The sequence below is a fragment of the Cynara cardunculus genome, unplaced genomic scaffold (genome assembly GCF_001531365.2).
Source record: "Cynara cardunculus var. scolymus isolate 2C unplaced genomic scaffold, CcrdV1 Un_Scaffold_1146, whole genome shotgun sequence".
Taxonomy (NCBI): domain Eukaryota; kingdom Viridiplantae; phylum Streptophyta; class Magnoliopsida; order Asterales; family Asteraceae; genus Cynara; species Cynara cardunculus.
Genome location: NW_020200688.1, coordinates 86,005 through 99,299, shown reverse-complemented (window position 1 = coordinate 99,299; position 13,295 = coordinate 86,005).

Sequence of the window (13,295 nt, the reverse complement as noted above, 5' to 3'; positions counted from 1 at the left end):
TAAAACAAACTTCAGAAGGATCTTTCATCAATCAATCCAAATATGTGACTGACCTTCTGAAGAAATACTCTCTCTCAAATTCATCATCGATGAGAACACCTATGGCTACATGAGCTAAGTTATTTGCTGATCCATCAGGCAAACTTGTAGATGTAACAACCTACAGAGGCATGATTGGATCACTCCTGTACCTAACTACTAGTAGACCAGACATTATGTTTGCTACATGTCTTTGCGCAAGATATCAGTCAAATCCTAAAGAATCTCATCTCTCTACAGTCAAGAGGATCTTTAGATACCTCAAGGGAACTCCTTCATTGGGTCTCTTGTATCCAAAGAACTCTGGCTTTGATCTAATAGCCTACACAAATGTAGATCATGTAGGTTGCAAGCTTGATAGAAAGAGCACGTCTGGAAGCTGTCAACTCTTGGGGGACAAGCTGTTAAGTTGGACATCCAGAAAACAAAACTGTGTCTCAACCTCTACAGCAGAAGCATAATATGTTGCTGCTGCTAGTTGTTGTTCACAAGTTCTCTGGATGAAGACTTAGCTTAAGGACTATGGATTCCATTATGACAAAATTTCTATCCTTTGTGACTCCAAGAGTGCTATAGCAATCTCTCCAAACCCAGTGCAGCATTCCAAGACCAAGCACATCGATGTAAGGTACCATTTTCTGAAAGACAATGTTGAAAAAGGTAATATAGAAATGTACTTTGTTCCCATTGAGATTCAACTTGCGGACATTTTCACAAAAGCTTTTGATGAGAAAAGATTTTTATTCCAAGTCAGCAAGATGGGTATGCTGAATCTCACCACTTAGAGGCAATCACAAGTTTGAAACCTGAGATTCTCAATATCTCATAGTTATGCCTATGAGTGATATATAGTATGTTAGCCATACACACCAAGTACTCTAAACCAGAGCCTCTGTTTGTAAAGACCAGAGCCTCTGACCACTTAGAAACACTTGTTCAAATACTGGCTAAAAGTGTTTCATCGACTTCACAACCAGAGCCTCTGGTTGTATAAACCAGAGCCTCTGGATTCCAATCTTATGAGACCAAAGTCTCCTTGGTCCCAAAAATGGTCTCCCTCATCCTTTCATACATATTACTTAGTCGTATTACATCCTTCATGCAACCAGAGCCTCTGGTTCCAAAGACCCGAGCTTCTGGTTTCCAAGTCCTTTGCGACCAGAGCCCCTCTGGTCCAAATTGGACTTCACATGCATCCTTAAATTACATCCTTTCATCATGTTTGCATCGCTTTCGCAACCAGAGCCTCTGGTCCTATAGACCAGAGCCTCTGAATTCTCATCTTGTGACACCAGAGCCCCTCTGGACCCAAAGAACCCCTTTTTGTTTCTCAATTACTGGCTCTTAACCAAAATTACATATTTGTTTACTTAGCCTTTGTACCCAGATCCCTCTGGTCTCAAAGGCTCCATCTCATATCCTTTTGCACATAACCACTTCATATCCTTTTTCATCACCTTTTTCACCAGAGCCTCTTGTTCTAAAGACCAGAGCCTCTGGATTTGTTGTCTTTGGAACCAGAGCCCTTTGGTCTCAAAGACTCTCTCTTTTTCATATCCACTATAACACTTAGCCACATTTCATACCTTTCTTTCATCACCTTTCACAACCAAAGCCTCTGGTTGTTTAGACTAGAGCCTCTGGTCACCTCAATCATCATTGTTAATGGTTCTAGGGGGAGTTTTTTTAAAACTCACAACTAATCTTCATGCATCATTTGAGGGGGAGCTATTCATTCATCATGAATCTCCATTATATATATATATATATGCATTTTTCATACCAGAGCCTCTGGTTCCACTATCCAGAGCCTCTGGACATCTAAATGCTAAATAATAAACCAAGTATCTAACCAGAGCCCCTCTGGTCCTACATAATGGATTGCCCATGCTTATACAGAGCCTCTGGTTTGTCATCCAAAGCCTCTTTATCATGCAATCCAACATTTCATCGATGAATTCTTTCATCGATGTTCAACTAGAGCACCTCTGGTTCCCCATCGAAAGGGTTATGTTCAATCAGAGCTCCTCTGATTACATGACAATTTTTTTTCTTCTAAAACTATCTTTAATTGCAAACTTTTTAAGATTAATACAAAATTGCAGCTTTTGTGACTAAAAACTATACAACATGGGTTTTTAGAAGACCAAAACTTCGTAATTAGTATTAATCTTACAATTAGATGGAATTTTAAATTTAAATTGTTTTGGATTAATATTTAACGAGGTATTCTTTGGAATAATTTCTTATTTCAAATAATCCATACGTCATCCTCACACGCGCCTGACACCATATACAGCCTGTTCCCCATGAACCATTTCAAATTACCCTTCCCTAACTCCGTCTTGACACGTGTCCTCCAACATTAATGGCACGTACAATCAAGACGACCCACAATCCCCAACTCAAATCACCTTTTACCAAACGCCTTCCCATTTCATGATTATTTAAATATAATAATCAAGAAAACCGTTTTCTATTCTCCACCCATACCCCAACCCCCCCTCCCCACCTATAAATACCCTTCTTCTACCTCCATTCACCCTTTATGCTTCCTAAAACCTGCAAACAGACTTTGACGAACAAACTTACCTGCAAGTTCATTCGCAATGGCTTCCTCCACCTTACACGAGTCCAATAACAACGACATCCACGTTCAATCCACCGGCGCCGACAGCCGCGCAATAGTCTTCCTCCCAATGAAGCCCAACAACCATGCCATCGAACTTCGAACCACCCTGTTCGATGACAGGTTTGCTGTCATGATTGAGTTCTTCAGAAACTGCATCCTTCTACCATTTCATGGTTATTTAAATATAATAATCAAGAAAACCGTTTCCTATTCCCCACCCCCCTCCCCACCTATAAATACCCTTCTTCTACCTTCATTCACCCTTTACGCTTCCTAAAACCTGCAAACAGACTTTGATGAACAAACTTAACTGCAAGTTTATTCGCAATGGCTTCCTCCGCCTCACACGAGTCCAATAACAACGACAACTACGTTCAATCCACCGGCATTGACAGCCGCGCAATAGTCTTCCTCCCAATGAAGCCCAACAACCATGCCATCGAACTTTGAACCACCCTGTTCGACGACATGTTTGCTGTCATGATTGAGTTCTTCAGAAACTGCATCCTTCTACCAGCCTTTACCCTAACTGACAATGGCGTACCACTAAAGTACGTCCAACAATACTGGCAGACCTGCGAGTACGACCCTGAAAGCCATGGAATAATGGGGGACATTGACGCCCCAAACGACATGATTTGCTCGCTCAAGATCTTGCAGGCAAAAGTATCTCGAGTTCTGTGCATTCCCACCCACCGGGAGCTCGGCATTGAACAATACGCCGACCAACCCACCACCTCCGACATACTCCGATTCATCCAAATGCTAGGTTACAATCGTGACCTACGCAACGTCTCCGACTTCAAACGACAGTTTTTACCGCCAATGTGGAATATGTTCTTTTCCATATTGAACAGGGCCCTCACCTGCAAGCTAGGGTCAATGGATCAAGGAAACATCAACATCATGACGATCATGTACAGACTTTTCTTCAACATCCCTCTGGACTACGCCTTCCTCATATACAATGAGATCCACTCAGCCGTAGTCAAGAAGTGCAAGCTCCAGGCTACCGGCAAGCCATTGACTTCTGTACTGTTTCCTCGTCTCCTCTCTCTCTTCATAGGGGATGCGATGAGGAAACATAACTTACCGGCCGAGGAACCATTCACTCCCCTCTTCAAAATGCATGGCCATCGGCCAACACTCTCAAAGGAAGGCTACACCATCAACATGCCAATCTCCAGAGCCATTCTTAGTGTCATCCCAAAGACATCTGAGATCCGAAGAACTTACGAACGCTTTATGATGCCCCATGAACCAAGGGCAGCTACCCCAGAGCGAATAGAGCCGTCCCCTCACTCAAGCGAGGAAGCATAGGAACCATCTTCATCAGATGATGAAGATGATGATAATGATGACACTCCTCATGCATCCCCCGGCCCTTCAGAAACAAATCCCCTTCCCTCTCCCCAAAGGGCAACCACCACCTCTACCCCTGGCGATCAAGGCCAAAAGGGTATTGAACAAGGACGGCCCAGTCCAAACCAAACCCAAACCAGCCATCCAGAGGCTATTCTTCGGGCCTCTGGAGATGATTTATCTGAGGAACCACAACACCCATCGCCCCTCTCCTAACAGAGAGGCGATGAAGATATAAGAGCCCCATCGCCTCAAGGCTCGACACAACCAACCCACACACCCAGAAGAATGCGTTGCTTCTGACATTGATGCACCCCTAGATCATTCAGATCGGTCTCCAATTCGTGCACAAAATTCCCCTTCGATACTTGATCTAGCGAAGGGGAAACACACTTACTTCTCCTAYCCTGCCGAGGAAGAAGAAGAAGTCCCAACATCAGGAGATAGATCCTCACTTGAGGGCTATCAAGGACATGATGGAAGTCCTTCACGGCCTATATTTTCACAAGACAATGAAGGCGCCTCTAGAGCTAAGGCTCAACCTGCAACATCTGTTGCTACAGAGGTTACCCCCGTGGCCAATCTGTTCACAAAGGCTGAGTTCCAAGCCTTTGTCGACTCAGTTCAGCGGTCCTTGGAAGACCTAAAACTCATCATCCAAGGGATTGTTGAAAACCCACCATCCATCAATACCACCACCCTTCAACAATCCCTTGCCACCCTTGCAACCCAAACCTGAGACAATACAACACGTCTCCAAATGCTGCAACAAACCGTCACCCAATACCACAACACCACCTCCTCCCTTGCCACCCAATGAAACCAACTCCTCATTCACTCCATCGCCACTCTCACGACCCAGGCAACTGCGACCGATGAGACCCTAGCCTTCATCACCACTCAAATAAACACCATTTTCCAGACCCTTAACACCCTATCAGCCACCATAATCTCCCAAATCCCTCAACCAACCCCACCCCAAACAACTTCATCAATCGATGAAATCCTAGCCTCCCTCACCAGCCAAATGACCAACATACAAACCACATTGAACCAACTCCCAACCACCATACTAGCCAACATACCTCAACCTTCACCACCTCCACCTCCCTCCGCAGGCCAATCCTTCGATGAAGCCTTTTCCTTCTTCACTGCAGAGGTGAGAAATCTCATCGCCAATCTTCCCATACCTCCATCTACATCCACCACCACCTACGTGCCACCACAAGATTCATCTTCAAGCACGGAGTATGTTGCCAGAGCCGACCTTAAGGCTCTATCCAAGGCACTTATCTCCTCTTTTAACGAGATAAGTGCTAAATTCATCCATCAAGCGACTCAACCTACCAAGGCTCTCTCCCAGAGCCTTGCTGACCAACAAGCACACACCGCCTCCCTCATACAAACCATGGAGGCTGATCGAAGAAGAAAGCCCCTGAAGGCCTACCTAGCCTTCGATCGAAGAAGAAGAGAAGCAGAGCTTCATGCTCCGCCAGCCGCCCGCAGAAGAGGCCAAGGCATGAGGATACAAACCAAGATGATCATGGTCTCGGTCCTCATGATGGGGAGAACCTGGCTGCTACAACTGAGGAATCACCATCCGCTGCACCTTCATCATCCCACCAACAAACACAAAACCCACCATCACCCAACCAAGGAACCCAAGCAAGGGAACCAGAGGCTCAACCCTCTGAAGATGTACAAAATGTACATGTTCCCCTTGCTACCACACCTGAACCCATCGTGTTGAGTTCCTCAACCGATGCAAATCCATCAACCCCGCCAACAGAAACCATCCCACCTTTCACTACCTCATCAACACCAAGCCTAGCTTTAACCCCATCACCAACTCCTCGTACCAAAGAACCTTTCATCAGCTTACCTAATGAACCCGAACAACTAAACATCCAACATTCTTCACCTCAACATTCTTCACCTCAAGCCCAAACACAAACCGATGAACCTGAATCACCCCAACCTGAGCAAACCCAAGAAACCTTCCCATCACCAACCGATACACAATCCATAACCCAAACTCAACCCCAACCGAACCAACCCAGGTGCAAGCGGACACTCCCTTTTCATCAAGGCACCCTCCGTAGAGCTTAATCGATGAAATAATTAAGAACATGGAGTCGCTAAGGAGACGTCCGGAGATACCAAGGGAACCCATCATGATGGAAAATATCCATCAGTACCTATACCATGATCGCGATGAAAGATTGTCTCTTAATCCTCCAGTTCTATCGCCAGAATCCATGGACCTCCTACACCATAGGTTTGTTAGACAGACTACCCAACCACCACAAGCTGTCTTCTCAAACGATGGGATAAGGATGGTAATGGACATAAAGATGAGGAGCTTCGCCAATAGAGCTATAAGATATATTGAGTACACGGTGGAGAGAGCCCATGGTCAGGTCAGCGTCTTCAACGATAATGACTTGATCAATCTCAATCCCTATGACTTGATCGTCCTTTATGCATTCACAGCTCAGCAACAAGATCAAGGAATAAGATTTGGGATGGCAAACAGAGCGATTGTAAAGACGATGGAGACCCTGGTGAAGCATCGAGCTAAGAGTGATTTTCAGATTGCTCTTCAGCTAGGCATCGAAAGACTCTCATGTACTCCACCGGATGAAGACCTTCCTGGCCTACAGGAGAAGAGATCTGCTTTGGTCTTAACTCAACCCGAGCTTGGACTTGTCTTCAAGAACGAGTTCGATGTAAAGAAATTTTTCAGACTAACTGAAGCATTCAAGTATTCAACCGAAACACTTGAGTGGTTTCAAAAAGTCATTAGAGAAAGACTAGGTAGAACTCATGTGCCAAGGGAAGAAAGGAATCAGCTCATTCATGAGATATCTATAGTCATCAGCTATCGAAGACTGCTACTGTGCTTCTGGGAAATATCTCAAGATAGATCATGAATAGAGTTTTAAAATTTTTGCCTTAAATTGAAATGTCTTTGCTTCCAGTACTGTAAGAATTTATCATCCAATGAAAATTTGGAATTTGATGCTTTTCTTTAGATTAGTCTCTGTTCTTCGATATTGTTCATAGATTAGTTCATGTTTGTTCTTTCATTACTTAGGGGGAGATTGTTAGACCCCATAATTTATAAGTGTAAAAGTAATGAAGAAAAATAAGTGATGAAGAATAAATAAGTGATGAAGAACTAGAAGACCGATGAAGACATTAAGGTAGAATTGACCAAGTCTGGAGAACAAACAGAGGGTCGATGAACAACCAGAGATACGATGGAAAGATCATCTTCATCACCCCTCTTGTCAACAACACTTAGAGTTTTCTTCAGCAATACAACCAGAGGCATACGATGAAAATATGAAGATAAGGTTGAATCATCATCCCATGAAAGACAGCTGGAGATAACTAGTCGACAGCTGGACTTCAAGTTTATCTTAATTTATAGCTTATCCATAGTTTAGATAAACTTTATCTATTAGTAGAAGACTAGCTAAATAGTCTCACTAGATAGTTATATTCTAATTAGTCTTCTAGTATAAATAGGTGATTAGGCCAATTGTAATCAACGTCGCTTTTTACGTTTTCATATTGAATAAAGTGAAATTATTGGCACTCAAGGTTGTTCTTTGAATGTTCATACATTGTTCTTGAGTGTTCATCATTTTATTCATTCAAACACTATAATTTGGTTATTCTTAACTTAATTATTAGTGTTATTGAGAGATTTGGTATCAACAATCACGATTGTTGTTTGTTAGGACTGAATTTCAGTGTTAAATTGTATTCATTTTGAAAGTTTATAATTGTCTATAATTGTATAGATAGTGTGTTTGACTTTCTTAGTTAGTTTGACTTTGACTAGAAGAGTTCTTAGTTTGACCCTATATACACTTTTGTCTTCTAGTGTAATTTGTAGGAGAGCTTCATTGTAATAATACGTTCATATTGAGAGTAATATAGAGAGTTTGACTTGTTGACTTTTCCTCTCAATCTCCTCTCAAGTGTTCTTGATATTCATATTAATTTGCCATGGATTCTTGAAGATATATGAAGATTGATCATATTGTGGACACACAATTGGTATCAAAGCAGGTTATGCAAAGAAATCACGAGAAGAAATCACTGATTTGAAGATTTTTTGAAGAAAATTTTATGGAGTTCAAAGTGTCCATCTTTTGTTCTTCATCTTTTAATCATTTTGATCTGAAATTTTTTGAAGTTTCTGTGTTTTGATGTTAAAAATATGATCGAAATATGTGGAATTGTCTTGTGAATCTTTGTTATTCACAAAGATTTGTGTTTTGATCATTATTTTTTTATGTTTTGGTGAAATTTGTGAAGTTTGAAAAAAAATTATGTTCTTAAAAACTTTTCAAAAAGTCAGTATTTTGATCCATTTTTTTTAATGAAAAGTTGAAATTTTGTGTTTTTGGTTATTGTTGATCGGATTATCTTGATTTACATCGCACATCTCATTGATCATATTAGTCTTACATCGTGCAAAGCTTGATAGTTTTAGCCTTGGCCGGTTTGAAGACTTAGCATGATTTGGACTCAATTTCATTCATCTCCTTAACCAGATTAAGCTTACCTCTCTCAAAGGCCTGTCCAATTTACACCTTCCAGCTGGATTTCAATCTAAATTACTCACCTCCTATCCGGATTCCATCTTAATCGCACATCATCCTGACCGGTTTCAGCCTAAATCGCATAACAAGGTGTCCGATTTGTAATCAATCGCTTACTGTTTCATCTGTACTTGGCGTTTATCGCACAAGTCTTCAACTACTTTCACATAATCTTCGGACACAGTTCATCCGTATTTTTTGAAATTGCCCAACTGTTCATCTATTTTTGTTGTACTTAGCCTAAATCGTTCATCTCCATGAACAGACTGTAGCTTAAATCGCAGACCTTACTAACCGTGTTTGACCTAATCGAATACCACACTGTCCGATTTCAATTATATCGCTGTCTACCTTGACCGATTTCACCTAAATTGAAGACATCTCTGTCCGATTTCACCTTAATCATTGATCTCGTTGTTCGATTTCACTTAAATTGCAGACTACCTTGTTTATTTTAGCCTAAATCACACACCACTATCCAGTCTTAGCTTTCATCGCATCCTTCTGTGTCTGTATTTGAGTTTATTTGGTCAAAATTGTTTGCTCGCATCCAGAAGGTGTTTCATCCTTTAAATCGAAGACAACCTTGTTCGATTTGTTTCTTGAGTGAGTGGTTAAGTGCAAAATCAGACACCTCATTGTCAAGACTTAGCCTACATCGCTAACCAAGTTGTCCGTATTGTAGTGTTGAAGAGTGATTGAAGTGTAAATCATACATAGCGTCAGCTGGACTTGATCTATTTTTTAGCCAAAAGTCTAAGTCGCTTGCTGTCTTGACCAGATACAGCCATCGTCGGTCTTTGACTCATCTGGATTCAAGCCTTACCTTGCACGCCCCTTATCCGTGTTCTGTCTTAGTCGAGATCTTGAATCCCTCGCATCCGTATACGGACAATAGCCTGTTCGAACTTGGTTTTTGTTGGACCTGTATATTCAGCTTTGATATTGATCTATTACTCTGAATGAACTCTATGACGATTATAGTGTAGCGGAAACAATGATAAGAATAGAACAGAGTAATTAAACCAAGAACACACAGTTAATATGATGAAGAAGATGAACACAGGAAAATAGCTTCAAAGGTTTTTCAATTCATTCAATTGAAAATAGACGATTACAATACGGAAGCACACAATTTACAAAGGCCTAAGCTGCTATTTATACTAGTCCCTAACGACCTTACTAACAAGATCTTCAAAGAGAGAAATCATCTAAGCCGTTCAAATAAAGTCTATTAAGTCCTAGTCACGTGAGAAGCACATGCAGCAAACAACCTTTGAAAAACAGTAGAACAGGATCTTCACAGAAGACTAATCCGCAGATTCAAGATTTACTTGGGTAGAGTTTATTCGTAAGAAATCTCAAGTTCCCTGTGTACTAATCAATCTCTTTGGGTAGAGTTTATTCGTAAGAAATCTCAAGTTCCCTGTGTACTAATCAATCTCTTAAAGAGATTGCAAGTTCTTCATGCTCTTCAGGTTAGGGTACTAAGGAGCGATAATGGTACAGAGTTCAAGAATTCTGTGATCGAAGAGTACCTAGCCTCTGTCGGCATAACTCACAACTTCTCAGCCCCAAGGACTCCGCAATAGAATGGAGTAGTAGAGAGGAAGAACAGGACACTTGTTAAAGCTGCCAGAACGATGTTGAATGACTCTGGGCTACCACTATCTTTTTGGGCAGAAGCTGTCTCTGCCGCCTGCTACACACAAAACAGGTCCTTGGTGGTAAAGCGTTATGAGAAGACCCCCTATGATTATGAAATCCTCTACCACCAGAAAAAGACAATTTGGTAGCTGACGCTTTGAGTATAAAAGAAAGAAGATGAACTATTAATATTGTGGCGATGAGAATAAACTTAGCCCATGATCTTCATAAAGAAATTCTAAGATGTCAGAAAGAAGCTGTAAAGGAGGATTTTATAAAGTCAGAAAGATTGGGTAAAATGATTTCGACTTTGGAAYCGAATGATGAAGGAATTATGTGCTTTCAAGGACGAATTTGGGTACCATGTTTTAGGGATATCTGGAAAGTTATTTTGAATAAAAGCCATAAGTCTTGTTACTCTATACATCCAGGTACCAATAAGATGTATAAAGACCTAAAACTTTTTTATTGGTGGCCCGGATTGAAGAAATATATAGTCAGGTATGTGGAACAATCTATACGTGTCTACAAGTTAAGATTGAACATCAAAAGCCTTATGGAAATCTTCAATCTATGGAAGAACAAGGCAGAGGCCACACCAGATGTAGTAATAGTTACCTTTCTTCTGAATTTTATACATGCTAAGGTGTTGTTTGACTCAGGTGCAAACTTTTCGTTTGTATCACCATCATTTGCTCAAAATGCTTGTTTGAATTCTGTGCTACTTGATGATGAATTAGTAGTTGACACTGCTAATAGTCAAGAATCTGTTACTAGTGTATTCAATAACTACGTTATTATTATTGAGGGGTGTGAGTTACCAATTCGACTGTTCCCCATGCCGATGAAAGAATTTGATGTAGTAGTAGGTATGGATTAGTTGGAAGAACATCAGGCTAGTATTGTCTGTAATAATAACATCAGGCTAGATTGTAATTTTTCCATTGAATAAATATAAGTATTTCATCAACATCAATGAAAAATATTCCTGAAAAGAGTAATAGGGACACATGTCTATGAGTTATAGTATTCTCTTATAATCACTAACAATCACTAGTCAGTGAACATTCTTTCAGTTTCAGTTTTCCTTCTTGTATTTTTCTTAAGTTTGTAACATAAGAGAAATTTTAAAGTAAAAACTGATTCACTGAAAAAGATCCCAAAATAGTTAAAGGGACATGTACTTTATATGTAATGTTTCCTTACTATTATTCATTAAGGCAATTTTCTTTATGTTGCTTTGTCATCATCAAATAGGGGGAGATTCTTGATCCTCTCTCTCATTGATTTGATGATAATCCCTTTTACCTTTCGAAGTATTATGTTTCTGTTCTTTCAGTTCTAGCGATCATCACTGAGTATGTTCAGTGATCGCTGAAACATGAATTGTAAATCATACAACAACAACTATATTTCAAGAAGACAAAACTCACACCAAATAGCCATTAGTGAAAGTCGAAGACTGAAAATGATGATTAGTGACTGACGCATTCATGATCTCAAGCGGTATTTAGTGATTATACCCGGATTGAAGAAGGATATAGCCAGGTATGTGGAACAATCTATAACGTGTCTACAAGTTAAGATTGAACATCAAAAGCCTTATGGAAATCTTCAATTTTTGGAGATTTCTGTATGAAAGTGGGATCACATTACAATGGATTTTGTCATGAAATTACCTCAGACTCCAAAAGGGTATGACGCAATCTGGGTAGTTGTTGATCGCTTGTCTAAATCTTCGCATTTTCTACCTATTAGAGAGGGCTACCCTTTAGAAAAGTTGGCACAAATTTATATAAAGGAAATTGTAACCAGGCACGATGTTCCACTATCCATCATCTCTGTTAGAGATAATCACTTCACTTCAAAGTTTTGGGAAGGTTTGCAAAAAGCTCTAGGGCCTGAAATCCGATTAAGCACAACATATCGTCCGCAAATTGAAAGGCAAAGTGAAAGAACCATCCAGACTCTCGAAGACATGTTGAGAACTTGTGTCATTGACTTTTGGGGATCATGAGAGGATCATTTGCCATTGATAGAGAGTTTGCTTATAATAATAGCTACCACTCTAGCATCCAAGCGGAACCGTATGAGGTATTGTATGGACGTAAATGTTAAACGCCATTATGTTGGAACGAGGTAGGTGAGAGGCAGTTGACGGGTCCCGAAATTATTCAAGAAACTTTCGAAAAGATTGAATGGATTCGTGAAAGAACCAAAATAGCATAGGACCACCAGAAAAGCAATGTCGATAATCGTCGAAAGCCGATTGAGTTATGTGTGGGTGATTTTGTGATGTGATGTTGAAAGTTTCTCCATGGAAAGGTGTTATCATATTTGGAAAGAAAGGTAAGCTCAGTCAGAGGTATGTTGGGCCGTTCAGAATTTATAAATGAATTAGGCCAGTGGCTTATCAGTTAGCACTACCTGCAGAGCTTAGTCTAATCCACAACACTTTCCATGTGTCAAACTTACGGAAATGTGTAGCTGATCCGAGTCTAGATGTACCGCTTCTAGAAGTTAAACCAAACAATAAAAGAAGGGTGAGATGTAGATGCAGCAAAAATAATAGAAGGAACCTCTAAATTTTGTACATTATGTACAACATCAGAAGGCTGAGCCTCTGGTTCCCTCGCATTTGTTCCAGCCGATTGTTGTGGAGTTGGTGCTTGAGCTAGTGGAGGTGGTGCTGCAGTTGTTTCCACCGAGGTGCTTGATGGATTCTCCCCCTCATGAGGACCGAGACCATTGTCATCTGGGTCTGGGTCTTCATGCCTTGGCCTCTTCAAAGGCCGACTAGCTGAGCAAGAAGTAGGGTGCCTCTTTTTCATTTTTAGCGAAGCGGCGTACAACTTGACAGCCATCCTCCTTCGGTCTGTTTCCAGCCGGGTAATAAGAGTGTTGGTCTGCTCTTGTTGCTGAGCGAGACTCCTCTTGAGTGCGTTGGGTGGGTCCGTAACTTTGGTGACAAACTTGGCAATAATCTCATTAAAGTT